Raw genomic sequence first — 21,237 nt, forward strand, 5'->3', positions numbered from 1 at the left:
GCAGTTTCTTCTCCAGGGCAGACTTAAAATTTTAATAGAGTCTAACAACATTTTTTCTTTTATTCCTATCACATTTTGTTTTTCTAGAACTGTTTATGTAAAGAACTATCCTGTCTTCATTTTGTCGCCTTTTTTTCCTTTGTCAAGGATCAATTGATTATACATGAGTCCACCTCAGAGCCTCTATTTTGTTTCATTGGTCTATGTGACAATTTATTTGTTGGTACCACTCTGTCTTAAAGCTGTTACTTTGTAGTAATTCTTAACACTGGGTTTCATAAGCCCTCCAACTTTGTTGTTCTATATTATTTTGGCTCTTCTAGAGCTTTTACCCTTACTTAAAAACTTTAAATTAGTTTGTCAATATCTCCAATTGTATCTTTTATTACAATTTTGTTGATCCTCTAGATCAAGGTAGTAAAAATGTTTATCTTAAAATTTTTGAGTCTTCCAATCCATGAACATTGACTACCTGTCCATTCACTAGATCTGCTTTGAATTCCTCAATTGGAGTTTTTAGTTTTCTGCTTATTGATCTTGTATGCATTTGGTTAGACTTATACCTAAGTGATTTTTGGTGGTTATAAATTGTATTGTGTTTTTAATTTCAAATTTTAATTGTAAATTGCTGATATAAAAATTGGCTTTGTTATAAAAAATCCTGTAACTCTGCATCTTGCTATACTTGGTTAAGTTCCAGAGAGCTTTATTCCACCCTATTCTTTTGTCAATAATCATATAATCTGTCAATAAAGACAATCTTAGTTCTTTTACTACATCTATATAACTTTTATTTCCTTTTCTTTCTTATTTCACTAGTTTGGACCTCTGGTATGATGTTAAGCAGGGGTGTGAGAGAAGACATTCTTGCTTTATTCTAAATCTCAGGTGGAAAACAAGTGGTTTCTCAATATTAAATTTGATGATGACTTTAAGTTTTTTTTAACTCTTTATTTTTAATTGAAGTATAGTTATTTACAATGTTGTGTTAGTTTCTGGTATACAGCATAATGATTTAGTTATATGTATGTATATGTATATTCCTTTTCATACACTTTTTCATTGTAGATTATTATAAGATATTGAATATAGTTCCCTGTGCTATACAGTAAGACCTTGTTTATCTGTTTTATATATAGTAGTTTATATATATATGCAAATCCTGAACCCCCAATTTATCCCTCCCAACCCCCTTTCCCCCCTGGTAAATATAAATTTGATTTTATGTCTTGTGAGTCTGCTTCTGTTTTATAAATAAGTTTATTTGTGTCATTTTTTTGATTCCACATATAAATAACATCATATGGTATTTTTATTTCTCTTTCTTGCTTTCTTCACTTAGAATGGTGATCTCCAGGTCCATCCATGTTGCTGTAAATGGCATTATTTTATTCTTTTTTATTGCTGAGTAGTATTCCATTGTATAAATATATCACAACTTCTTTATCCAGTCATCTGTGGGTGGACATTTAGGTTGCTTCTGTGTCTTGGCTATTGTAAATAGTGCTGCCATGAACATTGGGGTGCATGGCTCTAAGTTTTTTGTAGGTCCTCTTTATCAAATCAAGTAAGTGCCCCTGTATACTTAGAGTTATTAATCATGAATGGGTGTTGGATTTTGTCTTATGCATTTTCTGCATCAATTGAAGTAAATATGATTTTCCTTTTTGATTTTGTGAATTTGGTGGATTGCATTAATTGATTTTTTTATTCAAGTATATTTGATTTACAATTTTGTGTTAATTTCTGATGTACAGCATAGCAATTCAGTTAGTTATGTGTGTGTGTGTGTGTGTATATATATATATATATATATTCTTTTTTGTATTCTTTTTTATTATACATTATTATACAAGCTCTTGAACATAGTTCCCTGTGCTATACAGTAGGGCCTTGTTGTTTACTTATTTTGTATGTAGTAGTTTGAATCTGTTAATCCCAAACTTCTAATTTATCCTACCTCACTAACTGATTTTTGAGTGCTGGACTAGCCTACATACCTGGAATAAAACTCATATGGTAGTGGTTTATAATAATTTTTATACATGGTTGGATTCAATTTTTGAGTATTTTGTTGATGATTTTTGCATCTATGTTCATGAGAGATACTGATCTATTATTTCATTTCTTGTATTTTTAAAATCTGGTTTTATTAGTAAAATAATGCTGGCCTCAAAGAATAACTATGAAGGATTTCCTCTGTCTCTATATTCTGGAATAGATTATGGAGAATTGGTAATTTTTTCCTTTAATGTTAGTTAGAATTTACTACTATAACCATATGGACTGATTCATGCTTGCTTCTTTCTTGTGGTTGATGCTTTCTTTTGAAGACTATTAATTTAATTAATGATTCCATTTTTTTGAGATATATATAAGCCTATTCAGATTATCTATTTCTCCTTGTATGAGTTTTGGGAGTTTGTGTCTTTCAAGAATTTGCCTATTTCATCTACCTTATCAATTTGTGGACATCAAGTTTTTCAGTTTATTTCTTTATTAGTTCTTAGTATCAGTGCAATTAGTAGTTATGAACTCTCTTTCATTTATTATATATGTAATTATATATATTATATACACACATATATCTATCTATATCTGCCTATCTGCCTATCTATCTATCTTATCTATCTATCTAAATTTGTGTCTTCCTTCTTCTATTAGTCTATTCAAATTGCTATAATAAAATGCTGCAGACGGGGTGACTTAATCAACAGAAATTTATTTTCTAGCAGTACTGGGTCTAGAATTCCAAGATCAGTGTTCCAGAAAGGTGGTTTTCTGTGAGATCTCTCTTCTTGGCTCGCGGATGGCTGCCTTCTTGCTGTATCCTCATGCTGCTTTTCTTCTGTCTACATGCAGAGAGAGATCTCTGGTGTTTCTTCCTCCTGTAAGGATACAAGCTTCCACTCTTAAGACCTTATTTGACTTTCATTACCTTGTTAGTTGTAAGGATATAAAAGACATAAGGCCCTGTCTGTAAAAATAGTCACGCTGGGGACTGTGGCATCCACATATGAATTTGTGGGGGACAAAATTGGTCCCCATTTTTCCTGGTTAACCTGGCTAGAAATTTATCTATTTTATTAATCTTTCCAAAAAACCAGCTTTTACTTCTGTTGATTTTCTCCATTAATTTTTTATTTTCAATTTCATAGATTTATGTTCTAGTTTTTGTTTTCTTTTACTTGCTTTAAACTTAATTTGCTCTTCTTACTATACAGTTTACTATTGAAGATTAGATTATTCATTTTTAGATCTTCTTTTTTTAATATCTGCATTCAGTGCTGCAAATTTCTCTCTTAGCAGTGCCCTCAGTGTATTCTATGTTGTTTTACAGGTTGTATTTTCATTTAATTCGAAATACTTTTAAATTTTCTTAAGACTTGTTTTTTCTGGCATATTTTTAGAAATGTTTTTCTTTACTTCTAAATATGTCAGGATTTTCTAGCTATCTTTCTGTTATTGATTTCTAGGTTAATTCTGTTGTGACCTGATAATACATTTTGTATGACTTCTCTTCTTTTATATTAGTTCGTTTTATGACCCAGAATGCGATATATCTTGGTGAGTTCTCCATGTGATCTTGAAAATAATACATATTCTGCTGCTGTTGGATGAATTATTCTATAAGTGCCAATTAGATTACATTGATTGATGGTTCTGTCCAGGTCAACTATATTCTTACTTATTTTTCGTCTGCTTGAACTATCAATAACTGAAATAGAGATGTTGAAGTATGAACTGTAATAATGGATTTGTCCACTTTTCTTGCAGTTCTGTTGTTTTTCTCATGTATTTTGATGCTCTCTTGTTTTGGTGCATACACGATTACTGTCGTGTACCATTTTGGAGAATTGATTCTTTTTCCATTATATAATGATACTTTTTATCTCCCAAAATCCTCCTTGTCTGAAATTAGTAGACTTATTCCTGGTGTCTTCTGATTAATGTTAGCATGGTTAACTTTTCCATCTCCCAGAGAGAGAGCGTGTGAAGACATAGCAAGAAGGTGCCCACCTACAAGCTAGAGAGAGAGACCTCAGAAGAATCCAACTCTGTGGACACCTTGATCTTGGACTTTTAGTCTCCAGAACTATGGGAAAATAAATTTCTGTTGTTTAAGCCGTCCAGTCTGTGGTTGTCAGACCTGGCAAACTAATTATACGTGATATTATCACTTCAAATATTATAGATCTCCAATGGATGTAAATTCAAATTAATAATAACATTTAATATTATGAGTAATATTTGCCTCCATTTTAATGTCTTGCTTGCAACCTGTTATAACATTATTTTGTCCAACTGTAGAAGTTTTACATACTTTTATTTTTAATATATCACAGTATGAGTCATTTATCAAAGCCCAAGTAATTTTTTTAAGTAAGATATGGAATGTGTAACTTTTCCATATTGTTTTTCTAAATAGATCTTTCTGTTAACTTCTTAAACAAATTACGTCTTTTGTCTGAAAGCATTTGGAAGTTATGCTGAAGCTACCCTGGTTTTACAGTTAGTTTGTTGTTTGCTCGGTTTTTGCTGTAAGAATAATTATGTTTTTCTTCTGTCTTATAATTTCAAGACTGTGTTATAATTTATTCACAAGTGGGAATTTTTTTCATATCAATCTACATATTATGGACTCTCTTCACTGCAGAAAAAATGTTGTATCACATGCTTGATCATAGACCGCAGGATCTGTTCCACATGCAGTGGTCTCTTTCCAAGAACAGGAATTGTTTCTGTATTTATATATTGTGTCTCTACCTGTGTCTTCTCTGTACTTCAGTTTCTCTCACATTGTCTTCTTTCCTTTATCCTTGTGATAATCCATGTGAGATTTTATCAAATTGGTTTACATGACTAATTTAGGCCCCTAGTGCCCTTTGTGAATCTAGTATTTGCTTAATCCTGTTTTTTGTGATAATTTAAAAAAATTTTACTCATCTTCTTTTAATAACTTCTTGTTGCCTTCTTTATCCCCTTTTGTTTAAAAACAATCTGAATGCTACCTCTTACTAGTTTTTAAAATTTATCATTAGATTTTTCTCGAAATTATGGCATTTATTTTGATCCTCTAACCCCTATTCTCATTTTTGTTATGTTATATTTTACAAAGGTCCCTATGAATATTCTTTGTTTTTATAGATATTTGATTAAATGTAGTAAGATTCTATTTTGGGTCTGCTTAGACAGGCAATATTTTAAATTAGAAGACTCCTTAAAAAATGGGGAAGGAGGATTGACAAACCAGAATCTCTAAAACAAGGTTATTACATTCTGAAATAACTATTATTTATATCAAATGAGGAGGTATTCTAAGTATGACAGTTCTTTAGGTGGGAGAAGAAAGGAGATGTTGAAAGATGTAGCTGTCTAAATATTGGCAGGGGCATGGTTAGGAAGATGAAGGTATTTTTCTGGATGCAGTAAAGTGCAGATTTCATCTCAAAGTGCAAGAAACCTGTGTTGCAAAAAGATCTAATGCACACTGATTTAAATGGCTGAGGGAGTTAGTTCCCTACCAGAGGTGTTCAGACATAGCCAAAATGACCTATTGCCAAAGGGCTTATTGAAACAGATTCCTTAGTTTTGTGAATATTTGACTGGATGGTTTTCCCTACTAGGGCATTGTATGTGAAAGGCACAAAGAAACATTAAGCAAAACTTGATTTTATAATTTATATGGGCTTACAGTTTGAAAAGAAGCATTTAAAATTTTATTTTTTTATTTGAAAACATACACTTCCAAAATGCTAGGATGTGATCCTTATGATACAGTTGATGAATGCAAATTGGATTCTAAAGTAATTATGCTTTCCAGTCCAGTAATCATAAACAGCTTTAACAACTTTCCTTTTGCTCTAGATCAAAGTAAACTATATTTAACTCAGTTATTTAAAAGTAAAAGGCACGCATAAGGAATATATGTAAAGGAAAATAATGTCTTAAAATTGAAATTTTATTTATTAGAAGATATGCAGAGGCATATCATTTCACATGAGCAAAATATGTAGTTATTAGAATATTTATGAAAGTATTAACTATTTTTCCTTGTTTTTCCGTCATCACTTTCTGGTATGCGATTTTTAAATAGCAACCTGAATTTCTGTTTACCTGGTATGTTATCCCTCCTCTCTTTAAATTGTAATATTGCCATCAGTTTTCCAGGGTAAGAAGTCTAATGCTCATTTTATAATGACTGACTTAAAGTAAATCAAAATTATACTTATCAATGAGCTGATCGTTAGCAAAGTAAACTTAAATTCTCTGTACTGTACTTTCTCCCAATTTAAAAAGCATTCACATAAGATATCTCATTTGAGGTCATCCTGTGAGGTATTAATTCTTGATCCCTCAGAATATTTTTCCTTTCAAGTCAGTACCACAAGTGGCTCTTTAGCTATTTTAATGAATGAAAAGAAGCTTCCCTCCTGCTCTACTTTCTACCTGTGTGTGATTTTTAAAATGATTTAGATGCTTTACTCACCCTAGCTGTGCCTGCATGCAAAGCAAACTACACACACAGTTTTCCACTGAAAACTACAAAACTTTGATTAAAATGAAGCTGGATCAACATTATTCACTTTTGTGGATAATTAAGGCTACATTTGAACATATGTGTGGTGTTTTCAGTTAGCTTTAAACATATGTATATTTGTGTCGATTTTAATTTCCTTTTATTTCTTAAATAGTGAGTTAAGTTTACAGTGCTCTTCCATATAAATGCAAACACAAAATGTAGTTCCATTTGATTTGATAGTTTTATATGTTTTCAAGGAAAACTATTAAAAGTGTTTTGTTAGTTATTAAAGGTATTTGGACACAAAGCCTTCAGATGGAGAAGATTGCAGATTTGATTATGCATTTATCCCATGGCCATATAGCCATGAGTCTCAGCGCTGCACCAGAGAAAATGCCAGCATCTGGAGCGTAGTAGACACTTAATATATATTTCTTTACGAATAAACCAAAATGAAGAAAATAACCCTCTGATCAACAAATTGAATGTCATAAATTCCATATACTAATATTCTGCACTTTTTTTCCATAGGAAAGTCCCTCCAGTCCTCAATTACAGCTTATATACTATTAATGGAAAATTACCAAATTTAAATGATGTGTTAAGGTCCTCAGGAGTTTAGGAGGAGCACAGATTTTCAAGGGGCTATGTGGTGAAGTTTTCAAAAGGGAAGATGGTAGACACACAGCAACCCTGTGGAATAGAAGCTGATATGGTTGAAAGACATAGAAAGCCTCCAATATATAGTGTCTGATAATCATAAAAACTTGGCATCATTGGGAGGGATGAAGGGGCAGGGGATTATTGTAGAGTTCTGTATATCTCTAGAACTCCAAATTAGTTCACTAGATAAAGGCTTGAATTTAACAAATAATGTTTATCAAGCTATATTAAAGTTCAATATACTATATTTCTGAATGTAGCAACATGACTAGCAAGGTGAAATACATCCTTAAAAACACTTTAAAATATTTGTGAATGATAGATACACTTCCCTTGCCTTTGAAATTTTCATGTGACAAATACCTCATTTTTCAACAATGCTGAGCACTTGAGATATTTGTCTCCTAAACAAATTTAGTTTGCTTCTATGCCACTGCACTTAATATCTTTGTATACAGACTTCAAATGAATATTAATTTTCACATTATTTTATATTAGCACTTTGATAAATGCTTCTTTCTTTTTGGACACCTTTACTGAGTATAATTTACATATCATAAAATTCACCCATGTTAATCATAAAAGTCAGTGATTTTAATAAATGTGTAGAGTTATGCACTCTTCACCCCAAACCAGCTGTAGGACATATCCACCACCCTCAACTTCCTCCATGCAGTTGGAGTCAATCACTGCTTCTATACCTGTCTCCAAGCAGTTCTAATCCTGGTGTGTGTGTGTGTGTGTGTGTGTGTACGCGCCACACTTTTTTTTTTCTAGAAATTCTACATACATGAAATTATGTAGCATACAGTCTTCAGTGTCTGGCTTCTTTTTCTCACCATTCTGTTTTTTGAGATTCACTCATTTATTTGTGTGTACTGGTACCTAGTTCAAATTTACTTGTAGGTGCATATATACAGTCTATTTTGCTCATTTACCAGTTGAAACATATTTTGTTTGTTACAATTTTGAATTTATTACAAATTTGAATATGTTGCTCTGAGCATTCATGTACAAGTCTCTCTGTGTGAGAAATGTTTTCATTTCTCTTGGATATGTTCCTGGGAGGAATTGCTAGGTCCTTTGGTAAGTGTATGTTTTTCTTTAAACACGTGCACACATGCGCACACGCACACACACACACACAATTTTCTAAAGTTTCCGGACCATTTACATCCCCAGTAAAGCAATGCTTGAGAGGCCCTATTTTTCTATATTCTCTCTGATGCAGGGCAAAATCAGTTCTCTTTAATTTTAGCCATTTCAGTGGGCATGCAGTGGTATCACATTGTGGTTTTAATTTCTATTTCCCCAGTAACTAGTGCTGTTGAGCACCTTTTTATGTGCTTATGCATCTCCTTTGGTTATGTGTCTAAATTGTTTGCATATTTATTTTTTGGGTTGTTTATCTTATTGTTGAGTCGTAAGAATTCTTTATGTATTTTTGATACAAGTACTTTATGAGATTTATATTTTGAAAACATTGTCTCCCGTCTGTCTATTGCATTTTAATTTTTTAGCATTGTCTTTTTAAGGTCAAACAGTGTTAATTTGGACAAAGTGCAATTTATCAGGATTTCCCTTTTATGGTTCCAACTTTTGTTTCTATCTAAGAAAGTTCACCTAACCCCAAAACACACACACACACATTCTCCTATGTTTTGTTCCAGATATTTTATGATTTTAGTAGTTACATTTATGGCTGTGATCTCTGATGAGGTAATTATTGTGAATATAGTGTGGTGAGAGTTAAGGTTTTTTGTCATTTGTGTAACCGGTTGTTCTGTCACTACTTATTGAAAATGTTATACTTTCCGTATTGAATTTCCTTGACACCTTTGTGGAAAAATCAATTGACCATATGTCTTGGGTCAATATCTGACTCTGTACTATGTTCTATTTGTCTATATACCTAGACTTTCACTAATACCACACTGTCTTGATTACTCAGAGCCCCAAAGCTTTATAGTTAATTTTGAAATCATGTAATATAAGTTATTCAACTTTGTACTACTTTTTCAAAATTGTTTTTGTGACTGTGGATAAGATTTCCATATAAATAACAAAATCATCTTGTCACATTGTGAATAAAATCCAGCATTTTCACAGAGAATATTTTTAATTAACATATCAATTTAGAGAAAATCGCCGTCTTAGTAAGACTGAGTATTCCAAATCATGAAAAGGGTATAACTGACCCCTTATTTAGATCTTTTTTACTTTTTCCTATCAATGTTTTACAATTTTTAGTATACATGCATTGCACATTTCCATTTTTGTAATTCATTTTTTTCTGTGACTTTTCTAAATTCACTTATTAATTCACTAGTTCTTTTGTAGAAATGTTACACCTGTGAGTAGACAGCTTTGCTTCCTCTTTTCCAACTGCATGACTTTATTTTTTTCTTTGCTTATTTTTTTGACTAGAACATCCTCTCCAATGTTGCAGAGCAGTGTGACAGTGAATTTCCTTGCTTTGTTCCTGCTCTTAGCTTTCTAATGGTTGCCATAAAGTTTAGACCACATATTTTTAACTTACCATAACTAATTTCGTGTTATGATTCACCCACATTGGTTAAAAATCAACTTTTCCCTATAATAGCTTCCGTTCCTTATCCTTTCCTTTCTGCTGACATGTGTGTGTACATTTTTTGCCTTAAACAGTCATACAGACTTTAAGAAATCAAGAGAAACATAAAATAACATACATCAATATTTTATAATTGCCCTTATAGGTACCATTTCTAGTTCTATTCCTTTCTTTTTGTTCAGCTGAGTTACAAATCTAGCTTCACTTTCTCTCAGTCTGAAGGGCTTTATTTACTATTTCTTATAGAGCAGGTCTTCTAAACGTAAGTTCTCTGTTTATTATGCTCTTAGGTCAAGAACTGTTTTTATTTTGCAGTCACTTTTGGAAGATAATTTTGCTGAATGTAGAATTCTTGGTTAACGTGTGCGTGTGTGTGCATGTGTGTGTGAGTGTCTGTCACTTTCAACTTGCCGTTCCACTACCTTCCGTTCTCTGCTGTTTCTGATGAGAAATTAGCCATTAACAAATTGCTATTTCCTGTCTGTGGGGTGAAATTTTTCTCTTGCTGCTTGGAAGATTTTCAATTTAATCTTGCCTCTCAGCCGTTTGATTAAGATGTGTCTACACCTAATTCTCCTTGCTTTGATCCTTCATGGATCTTACTGAGCTTACTAAATTTGTGAATTATAAGTTTTTATACAAATTTTGGAAGTTTTCAGCTATTATTGTTTTCCACTATATATTTTGGCTTTTCTTTCTCTTTTCTGAGGGAGTTACTCAAACGTTGGATTGCACAATATTGTTCCACACTTCTCCATGTCTCCATGCATTTTTCTTTCAACTTTTGATTCTCTCTGATTTTGTATTAACTAATTACTACCAATACATCTTCCAATTCATTGACTCTTTCTTCTGCCACCTCAAAAATGCCGCTTAATGCATGTGGTGAAGTTTTTGTTTTAATGCCTATGAGCTATTGTTGTATCATTCTTAGTATATTTCCATGAGTGTTAAAAATATTTTTCCTTCCATTATTTAAAAATATGTAAAAAGGTTGGTATAAAGTATCTGTGTGCTCAATTCAACAGGTGCCCACACTGAGTCAGTTTGTATTGAATTTTTTTTTCTTCATGAGTATGAGTGATGCTTCAATAATTTTTTTTTTTTACTTTTTTAGTCATTTTTGGTTGAAAGCTATCTCTTGTAGATTATACTTTGTAGAGACTCTGCCTTCTGTTTTATTTTTAATGATGATTGGTTTTTCGTTTGTCTGGATTCAAATAGCAGAATTTCTCCCTTACCCTGTGTAAGTCACTAATGTCGCCATACTTTATTTTTTAAGCCTGGCTCCCTAAAGGTCTTCCCTTCCTTTTTTCTCTGCAATGCCATCAGCTACCTTGAGTCCATAAAGCTCTGCTGATGGAGCTGTATTTTGGTTGAGAAACATACTCCATGTTGGGCAAGCTCCGTAGTTTCTCTTAAATTTTCCTTCATGGAACTGTCTCAGGCCCTGTCATGTGGCAAGAAGACTTCAGTTCTTACCAATGAAGTAACAGCTCTTCCAGAGTAAACACTTCTAAGTTTATGGTTAATTTTTTTTTAACAGTGTCTTGAAAAGTCTCTTTTGGACAATTAAATCCAGTTTTATATTTGTTTTTTTTCAGAGGAGAACTGTCCAACTATCTTTATGCTACAATTATAAGAAGTAGCTCTCTAAATAAAGTTTTTAATCAATATACTAAAGATATTTTGAAGAGAGTGGAATCATATTTTCATTTATAGATCTTGTGGGCGAAAGAAGGTATGCTGCTCACAGATGCGAAATAGTTTTGAATAAATACATTACTGTGATTTTCGTGCCTTAGTCTTTTTTTATGCACACTTTCATACCAAAAAGAACCTCTGTGATACTAATAATAGTATTTCAATTTGTCCTCTACAGAGAATTTCAAAATCACTTCATTCACACTGTGAAATCTTTGCTTCAGTAGTGCTCTCCTCAAATTATCTAAATACTTACTTTTTCTTTGAACTTGTGTTTGTGTTATTGTGGTATGATGTGATATCTCTACTTTTTCATAGTACTGTACCAAAAAATTCAAAAGATTCTTTCATTGTTTTGATAGAAGAAAGTGTCTTTTAACCTGCAGTTTATCTAGAGAGATTCTTTGATTTGTTGGTCCTATGGTGCATGGTATATAAAAATTTTTCCTACTCTGTGTGTACCTCCAGAACATAAAAGTGACATGTAGATTAATTATTTCTTAAGTATTCTGAAGAAGTTTTCACAATTAATCACAGTATTTCACTGGCAACTTGAAAGTGTCAGGAAAATTTCCCTTACCTCTTCAATAAATCTCTTAGCTAACAGGTTTACTTACTTTTGTCATAGTATCAGTACATATGTTTAGTTGGTTTCCATCTTTGAATTAAATTTAATATGTTGCAAATTAATTTTGCCTTAATTCTGATAAGGAGTTACTTCCCTAAAATATTTTTTTGGAAACAGAATTATTAAAACCTTAAATTAAATACCTTTCTATCAGTGCTTTTTAAAAAAAATTATAAATTTCCAAGCATATTTGAAAGTATGTTTCAAGAAGGAAGACACAGTTCTAGTATTAAAATTAAAACTAACTGTGGTTTTCCCGTCAAGGGACCTTTCCAGTGAAATAATAACTTGTGTGGGTTGAGCCAGTGTTAGTCCATGAGAAATGGCTTCTCAGACGCCATGTTTCAGCTGTGATTAGATCACATCCCCAAGGAATTTGACTTTATTTTTCTTTTACCAATGTGAAGAGTAGAATAGTTCTAATCTCAGTAGAAATCTGTGAGACATTAAATATTAATCTTAGAGAACTAAAAGCAATCTGAGACCTCAGGGTTATCCAAAGATACAATCTCAGGGAAAATATTATGCTTTTGCTATTAAAAGATTTAGTTATTCAGATAACTTTGTATTTTAGTGTATTAACCTTATTTGGAGATTTAAACAATTTATAATTCAATTCAAGCTTAGTAATTCATTGAAAATAAGCTCTCTCCACCAAATCCATTTAAACAAGCAATCCAAATTTCCTATTTGGTTGATTCAGATCAACCAGAAGGCTAGTGGTTGGTCAGTTTTGAACAATGATGCCCACTTCTCAACTGATCATCAGACCTAGATGTAAATCAGCTTTCTAGAGATCTTTGTCTCCCTATCGAAGGAATCTCAAACTCATGGTATGAAATGCCTCCTTCCTGAACTGTTGATGCCTAAGCTGGCAAACCAATGACCCATTCTCCAGTTCCCACATGCAATTTATTTTCCTCATTGAATTCAGAATTATCTAACACACAAAGCTGAATTGTAACATCAGGCTGATCACAATTTTTGCATGTTGGGTGCTCTTTTGTGTCCCCCTTCTTTGATGTTATTACTTTTATCTCTACATCCTGCCTTTGTCCTTTGGATACCAGAAAACATCTCCTGTTATTCAAGACCCAGTTCAGCTGTTACCTCATCTGAGATACTGTATTATTCATGCTCTTTAAGTTTTCAAGGAAGAGACATTCTCATGTTACTATCAACATTGTTACTTTATGGTAAGCTTACATGGAGGGTTCGGGGACATTCTTTGTTTATCTGTACAGTCACCCTAAATCTTGCTGCTTCCACATAAAAGTGTATGGTTAATGAATGGAATTATTAGCTTTTTTTATAATCATAAAACATTTTAGTATGTGTTTTTATGTATCAATTTCTGTAATTCCTACTCTAGATAAACCCAGGGTAGTTTATATGACCAAACAAAATTAGTATAGTACTTAATTTCTTAATTAACATATATATACTTGAGGGATGGGATGTTCATATTTCATTAATTCTCCAACACATATATGTCCTTATCAAGTAACTCTTTAACTTCTGCTTAAAGTTGGAGAAAGAGGGAGGGAAATATTAAAAATGTTATGCACAAAGACTATCAAAACACAGTAACTGAGCCCTGAACTTATGTAGAATAAGGGTCCTAAACCTGATTTAACTGACTTGACTAATGTATTAGTTCGGGTTTGACCAGGGAAGTATACCAGGATGAATAATATGAAATATACGGTTTAGTATAGGGGTGGAATCACATAATTGTAGAAGCTGTTGAAGAATTCTAAGGAGACTTACACCACTGTCTGCTGGTGAGCCTGAAATTGCTGTAGGTCAAAACAGCTGACAGGCGGGATAAAACTTGCCCTGAAGGAGAAGGAAAGCAAAAGCAAATTGGAACCCAAAGGGACAAACTGAAGCAGGTTTATGTCTTTAACCTCCAAAATGCTAGTTTCTTCCAGAATTTACTGCCATCAGTCACAATTTAGCTGCACGTGTGCCAAGACCTGGAGCAACTAAAGTAGGAGGGTTGATGGGAGCTGGGGTAGCAGCCTACCCAGCAGGGGGAGTCAATATATTGGCCACTTGTGTAAGCTCAGGTGAAGCTCAGAGCACCAAAAGGACCTTTCCGAAGTGATTCATGCTTCTTTTGCATCATCAGATTTGCAAAACTTTCTGTTGTGCCCTACCTCTAGTAGTTTGGGCACAGTTAAATTGTCAGAGTAAAACCTCCTTTTACTCTGGGTTCCTTTCTCTAGAACTTAGTTAAGACATAATCAGCTTATTGTATGTGGCATTTCTTATGGTTTCTTTTGTTTTAATTGTTTAACAAATATTTTGAAACAAATAGGGCTTTGAAGAACTGGCGTTTTTAGTGAAGTGTAGTCAGTTTACAATGTTGTGTCAGTTTCTGGTGTACAGCATAATAATTCAGTCATACATATACATGCATATATTGGAGAACTGATGTTTTTAAAAACAGATATTTAATTTGTGTTTGCATTTGTTATAAGACCTCTGTTAATCAGCTTATATCAGTAAGCTAGAAATAAAAGAGGATTCCAGTGTTTTCCTTATATATCAATTCTTGGGAGTCTTATTAGATCTAGATTTATTGAGAAGTTTAACTCTATAAAAATAAGTACCTGATCAAAATTACATATACATCTGGATAAATTACAGTATATCCAGAGTGTAATCAGTGTTTAGTGCCACTTTATTGTGGCATAAAGTCCATACTTATGTTTCCTAATGTCAAACAAAATAAAAACACTGTTGATAGTTACGTGGCCAAATAAAGAGAATTACAGTTGTTTTTAATAAACATGCTTTATTATTTAAGAATAGAACAAACTGAGTATAATCTGATAATGACTTCTAAAATTGCTAATATAAAATGTAATTTTGTGTGAAAAAAATACCCAGCTGTGCTGTCTTTTGTTCCTATTCTGGGAATCCTTTATTTTGTTATTATTTTAAGTGAATTACTGAGCTTTAACTGTTTAAGATTGACTTTGTTTTAAAATCATTACAAAATGAAATTAAATATCTCTCAATATTATACATTTTATTACAGCTTTTTATAATCAGAGAGATCAGTTAATTGGCATATTTATTTCTGCTTTGCTATAATAATTAAGGTAATTTTCATTTATTGAAACAGGACATTTTGTGGGAGTGTGTAATGTACTGATTATCCCACAAACTAAAATCAAAACTTTAATTCCTTCTGTAGCCTAGAGAAACAACAACAACAAAACTACATGTCTGTGTGCTGAAAAATACATCTTTCCTTAAGTTTGTTTGGTACAGCAAACTCATACTGGACACAAAGCAAAGACACTCAGACTTCCTTTGAGGATTCCAGTCCATACCCTCAAACCTCTGGACGCAAAAACAAAAGACTGTCCAGCCCCTGGGGTCCCTAGATTAGACATTCGGAAATTTTTTTTACTCCCTGATAGGCAGGGTCAACGCCCCTGCTCAGCCTGGAAGTAGTTTCAGAAGACAGACCATTGCCCCTTTGCAATCCCATAAGATTATGGGAGTAAAACCTTTGAGCGGAGAAAGAGACAGGAAGAGGGCAGGGCACAGCCATTCAAGGGATGCTACAGAAATTAACATCAAAATGGTGGAAGATTCAATCCCCAGTAGGCCTTGAGGCTCAAGATGGTGAGAGAATTAACTTCTAGTGGACTTTGAGCTTCATTATATGCTTATTGTAATATATTAGCATGGTGAATAACATGCCTACAGGAACCGTGACAGTCCCAAGGCTAGCCACAAAAAATCCGAGAGTGGGAAATGGCCAACTTCCTGGGAATTCCAGCGCCTTCCTCAGGCTAGTTAGACTGGTCCTTCCACTTATTTGCATATGAAGCTACCAAAGCCCATAAAAATGGGCAACACTGCCCCTCATGTCCAATCTCTCTCTCTTCATTTGGAGACGGCCCACACTCTGTCTATGGAGTGTGCACCTACTTTTAATCTGAGCACCCAACCCCCACACCTCCTGGCTTTCTCTTTCCTTTCAATGTATCTCTCTGAATAAATCTACCTTTACTCAAAAAAAAAAAAAAAACAAACCAAAAAACTAAAAGTTACTAAAAATTCAGATAAATTCTTTATGTAAATGAAGATAAACATCTCAATTTCATAATCAATGATTGTTCATGCATACATAAGCATATATGTATATACATATAGACTCACATGCATTACATATAACATACTTTTTTTTTTCCTAGAAAGCCAGCATAATAGAGTGGCTTGGTAGGTTACATGTTTCTTTTTTCTTTTTTTTTCAGTTTTATTTAGCTATAATTGACATACAGCACTGTATAAGTTTAACGTGGACAGCAAAATGATCTGACTTAACATATATTGCAAAATGATTACTATTTTTCGTTAACATTCATCACTTCATATAATTAACAGGAAAAAAAAAAAGAAAAACACTTTTTTTCCCTGCAATGAGAATGTTTAAGATCTTGTCTCTTAGCAGTTTTCAAGTATACCGTATAGCAGTATTAACTATAGTCATGTAGATTGCTTTTTTCAAAGATGGCTAAAGTAGTATTTCCCATTATACATTCTGTTTTTACAATGCAATTTTGACAGTTGTCTCATTGTGAAGCGGAGGTTTTCTACTCTTGAGTCTGGATAGGTTTGTGAACATGACAGAAATGGTGCTCTGTGACTTCTAAAGCTGGGTCATCAAAGACAAAATAGTTTCTGTTTGATTCTATTGAGACACCTTTCATTGAAACTGAGTCACTGTGCTGTGTGGAAGTCCAAGTAGACTGTGGAAAGGTTCACATGGAGAGAAAATAAGACAGCCCCCTGCCCTAAATGTGCACACACAGTGGATCTCCTTGAGCTTCCAAGCTGTAGCCAGTATCAATTTTTCCAGCTATGTGACTGAGTCTTCTTGAAAGTGGATAACCCTGTCCTCTTTTAAGCTGTTGTCTTTAAGCTACCTCCTTTAAGGAGCTAGAAAGAAATAAACCAGCTTTGCACATACTCAGATATTTCAACAGAATAAATATTTGTTTTTGTTTTGTGTCATGAAATTAGATCATAAAAGGCAGTAGAGTTTCCACTGGGTTTACTTGCAACACTTACCTTTGAAGTCCTGAGCACCCCACGAGAAATCCAGGGCTACCATGGCTACCATGCTTTCAGGATGCTCGAGTCACATAGAAGGCTGTTTGTAGATGATTGACAGATTATCATCTTCTTGGTAGTCCCAGCTGATATCCCCAGTGATGATCACCATCAGTTGCCAAGCATATAAATAAAGAAGCTGCTAGATGAGTCTTGCCCCACTCTGGCCAGTCATCTCCAAGCCTCTCACTGAGTCCTTACATAACAAGTTGGAGAGAGAAATCACCTCACTGTGCTCATTCTGAATTGGTGTCTCACAGCATATGTGAGCATAATAAAATGGTTGTTCTAGCCATTAGCTTTTGGGGTAATGTTTTATAATATATAAACAGATAGCCATAATAGACTGTGGTACCAGTAATATAGATGGTACCTTTACAAAATCTGAAATACGATGCAGTGCTATTGGTCTGGATCAGTGGGAAGAAGCTGAAAGGACACTGAGGAAGCCATTAGTACAAGCCTAAAGGATGTCAAAGACAGTGTCAGTGAAAGTATGAAGGACTGTGGTGAGGAGGCTGTGTGGGTTTAAAGGAAAGAGTGGAAAATGTTATTGGAAGCTGGAGGAAAGGAGACCCTTTTATGCTGAGGTAGAAAGTATAAAACTTACAACGATAGTAATGTAGAAAATAGAGGATATACTAAGAACCTGATGATCTAGCTAAGGAGATTTCCAGGCAAAGGTTTGAGTGTGCTGTCTATCATTTTCTAGCTGCCAAATATAAAATGAGAGAGGGGAAAATTTAGTGGAAATATAAATGATCCTAGACTTGCTCAGTTTGTAAATGAAACTGCTTCTCATTCCTAACCTCCCTGGAAGAAGAGTCATAAAGTAAGAAACAGCCATAGTTCATAGATTAACTCCTAGGCATCATCAGAAAAATGTCTCATGGTAAAGATGAAACTAAGGGTACAACTTTAAAACCATTTGTTAAGACCTCAAAATGACCTCATAGACCCTTTAACACACACAAAAGGCCTTCAGAGTATCTTAATGGTATGCTCTGTGGCCATCTCTGTCAGATAATAGGGTTTCTAAGAATCTTGAAAAGCTTATCACATGGTAGAATCAAAGGGAACCACTGGTGAAAGGTTTTTGTGGATGTTGCCTTAGTCTAATGAAGTATATTGAAAATTGATACCCCCCAAACCTAGATTTTTAAAAAAGAACTATCATTGTGTTGAAGGCAGGAGAGACTATATAAAATAAAGGAAGGCTTTCACACTCCTTTAAGGAATATAGACAGGAAACAGTCTGAGAAAACCACTCAGTGGCAAACACAGCTCATTTCTTATAGGAAAAGGAAGATGCCTCAGAAGGCAAAACCAAGATGTCACAGCACAGAGCCTAGGGCCATTGAGAACTCCAGGCATGTGGATTTAGCCCTAAACAATGAACTGTCCACATATGCCTGGCTGGATTCTGAAAATTTTATGGAACAGTAACAGTTCTGTGTCTCCTGTTTTTGAAAGGGAGTGTCTACGTCAGCTGTTCTATGCCTGTCCTATCACTGTGTGCTGCCTATATGGGGAATATATAGTAATCTTTGGTTCAAAGGTCATTAGATTGAAAGAAATTGTTCCAGAGAGTTCTGCACAAAGTGTGGGACCTAAAGAGCCTCATCTATAGCTGAATCTGATTTACTTGAGGAGACCCTGAACTTCGCTGGACTGATGTTGTAATAGGAGAAGGCTGTAGGAGCTTTGGGGGGCAGACATTGCTATATTTTGTATCTGAGAAGGAATGGATTGTTTTAGTTAGAAAGCAGACAACAGATTGTATTTTCCAAAGATGGTCACAATAATATCTCCTCTACCATATACTCTTCTTATGATGTGATTTTGACCTCTCTCCCTCCCACTGAGAATTGAGGTCCCATACTCTTTTTTTTTGTTTTTAAATTAAGGCAGGCTTGTTACTATGGCAGCAATAATAAGACTATGGTACATCCAAGGATAGGTCATAAAAGGTAATGTGGCTTCCATCATTCCAATGATTATCTTGGAACACTTGCTTTTATAGGCCTGTTCCATAATCCAATGATTATCTTGGAACACTTGCTTTTATAGGCCTGAGCAACCATGAAATACATGTTGTGAAGAAATCAAGGCCACATGGAGAGACTGTGTAGGTGAACCCTCACCTTCTGCATCATTAAATTTAACTGATTTACATTTTTTATAATCAATATATTAAGATTTATGTCTCATGTTTTATATTCAATGCATTTTTTTCTCATTTTAAGAATTTTAAAAATTTCTTCTTTTGATTTGAAAATATTAAATATATTTTTAAGTTTGGTATTTGCTTGTAAGTTATTAAAACTCTGTCATGTGGGGCAATGAATAGCTTTATTATTGCAAAAAAAAGCCTCTGTTTGGATTTCCTTGATGTTTTTTAATCATTGGTTTCTTTATCTTTCTCTTGAGTCAGACTAAACATTACTTTAAGGTTCTCTTTGGTCCCACACATCTCTTCATCTCACAATATTAATATCCTCTGCAGTTTTAGTCTACAGCAATAGAGATATAATTTCCTTTTCTTTTCCATTTTTATTCTTACTGTTTTTAAATGACAATAAGTTTTATTAAATTGTTCACTCACCCTTATTTTACATATTTAATTAAGCGTTTTCCTCTATTAATTTCAATTCAATAGCACATCCTCCAATAAGTATTTTTGTATGATAAAATTCCTGAGGTATCTTCAATTTCATCTTTATTTAATATGTCAGTTTAGTTTGCCAAAAAATAATAGTATCATACAGTTCTTCAACTTTTACACTTTGAAAGTACTATTCCATTGTCTTCTTGCCCTTAGTGTAAATCTAGTAATGATTTGACTAGAATTTTTTTTCATTGCTTTAGAAAATCTGTTTCAGTATTATGTGTCTGGTTGTGGCTTTTTAAAAGAGCTTGTCTTTATATTAGGAGACTTTTTAATATGAGGTATTTCATCTCTCTCTAATATTTGGATCTCTTCAATCTTTACTGCTTCAGATATTTCCTCTGCTCTGTATATATTTTAACTCCCTCTAGGACTCTTATTTTAGGGAGTCGAATGTCTATTTCTGTCCTATAGATACCTCAAGTTCCTATCTTTTCCATGCTTTTTATTCTTTTCTGATGATTTCTGGAAGGCTTTTTAAACTTAATGTTCCAGTTCAATAATATAGCACTTTTGGCTGTATTATTCAGTTATAAAATCCTTCTACTGAATACTTTATTTTTAATACAAGTATTATATTTTTATGAAAACTATTTCCATTTGGTGCTTCTTTATAATTTTCTCATCTTCCTTCACGTTACCAATAGTTTTTTTTAATAGTTTTTCTTTCCTTTTTTTTTCAAATATTTGAGTTTTCTATATATCAAAACTTTTTTATAACCCTTAGGGGATTGTCAACAACCAGATCAGAAAATAGAATACAGAAATAGGGGCTGAAGCCCCAAACATTGCTTGTCCTAGTGAATTTAATAGCTGGGTTGAAAACAGTCAAGGACAGACAAGCAGCTGCTCTGAGATTGCCTACCTTCAGATTTTCCACCCCACCTCCCAAAAGGGAACTGCTCATCAGTTGGAAGGAGGGGGAAGGCAGCAGGGACTAAGGCCTCATGAGGCCCATTTGAGGCCCTCTCCTGAGCCAGACTCGCAGAATCCTGATGCTTCTCTTCATTAGGGTCAGTTTTACTAGGCAATCCTAAGCACCAGTAAAATATATTTTCTTTTTTATTATGGAATAATTGACATACCTTATATTAGTTTCAGGTATACAACATAGTGACTTGATATTTGTGTGTATTGCAAAGTGATCACCACATTTTCTACCATCATCTCTATGTTAGGGTTAATTTGTGCTAAGCGATACTGAATGCCAGCAAAATGCATTTTCTGTTCACCTCACCCAGACTATTATTTAAGTATAAAGTTGTGCTTTGAAAAATAGCATACTTCAGCAGTTGCCAGTGTGCTTTCTATTGGATTATTTC

Source organism: Camelus dromedarius, chromosome 6 (assembly GCF_036321535.1).
Source record: "Camelus dromedarius isolate mCamDro1 chromosome 6, mCamDro1.pat, whole genome shotgun sequence".
Taxonomy (NCBI): domain Eukaryota; kingdom Metazoa; phylum Chordata; class Mammalia; order Artiodactyla; family Camelidae; genus Camelus; species Camelus dromedarius.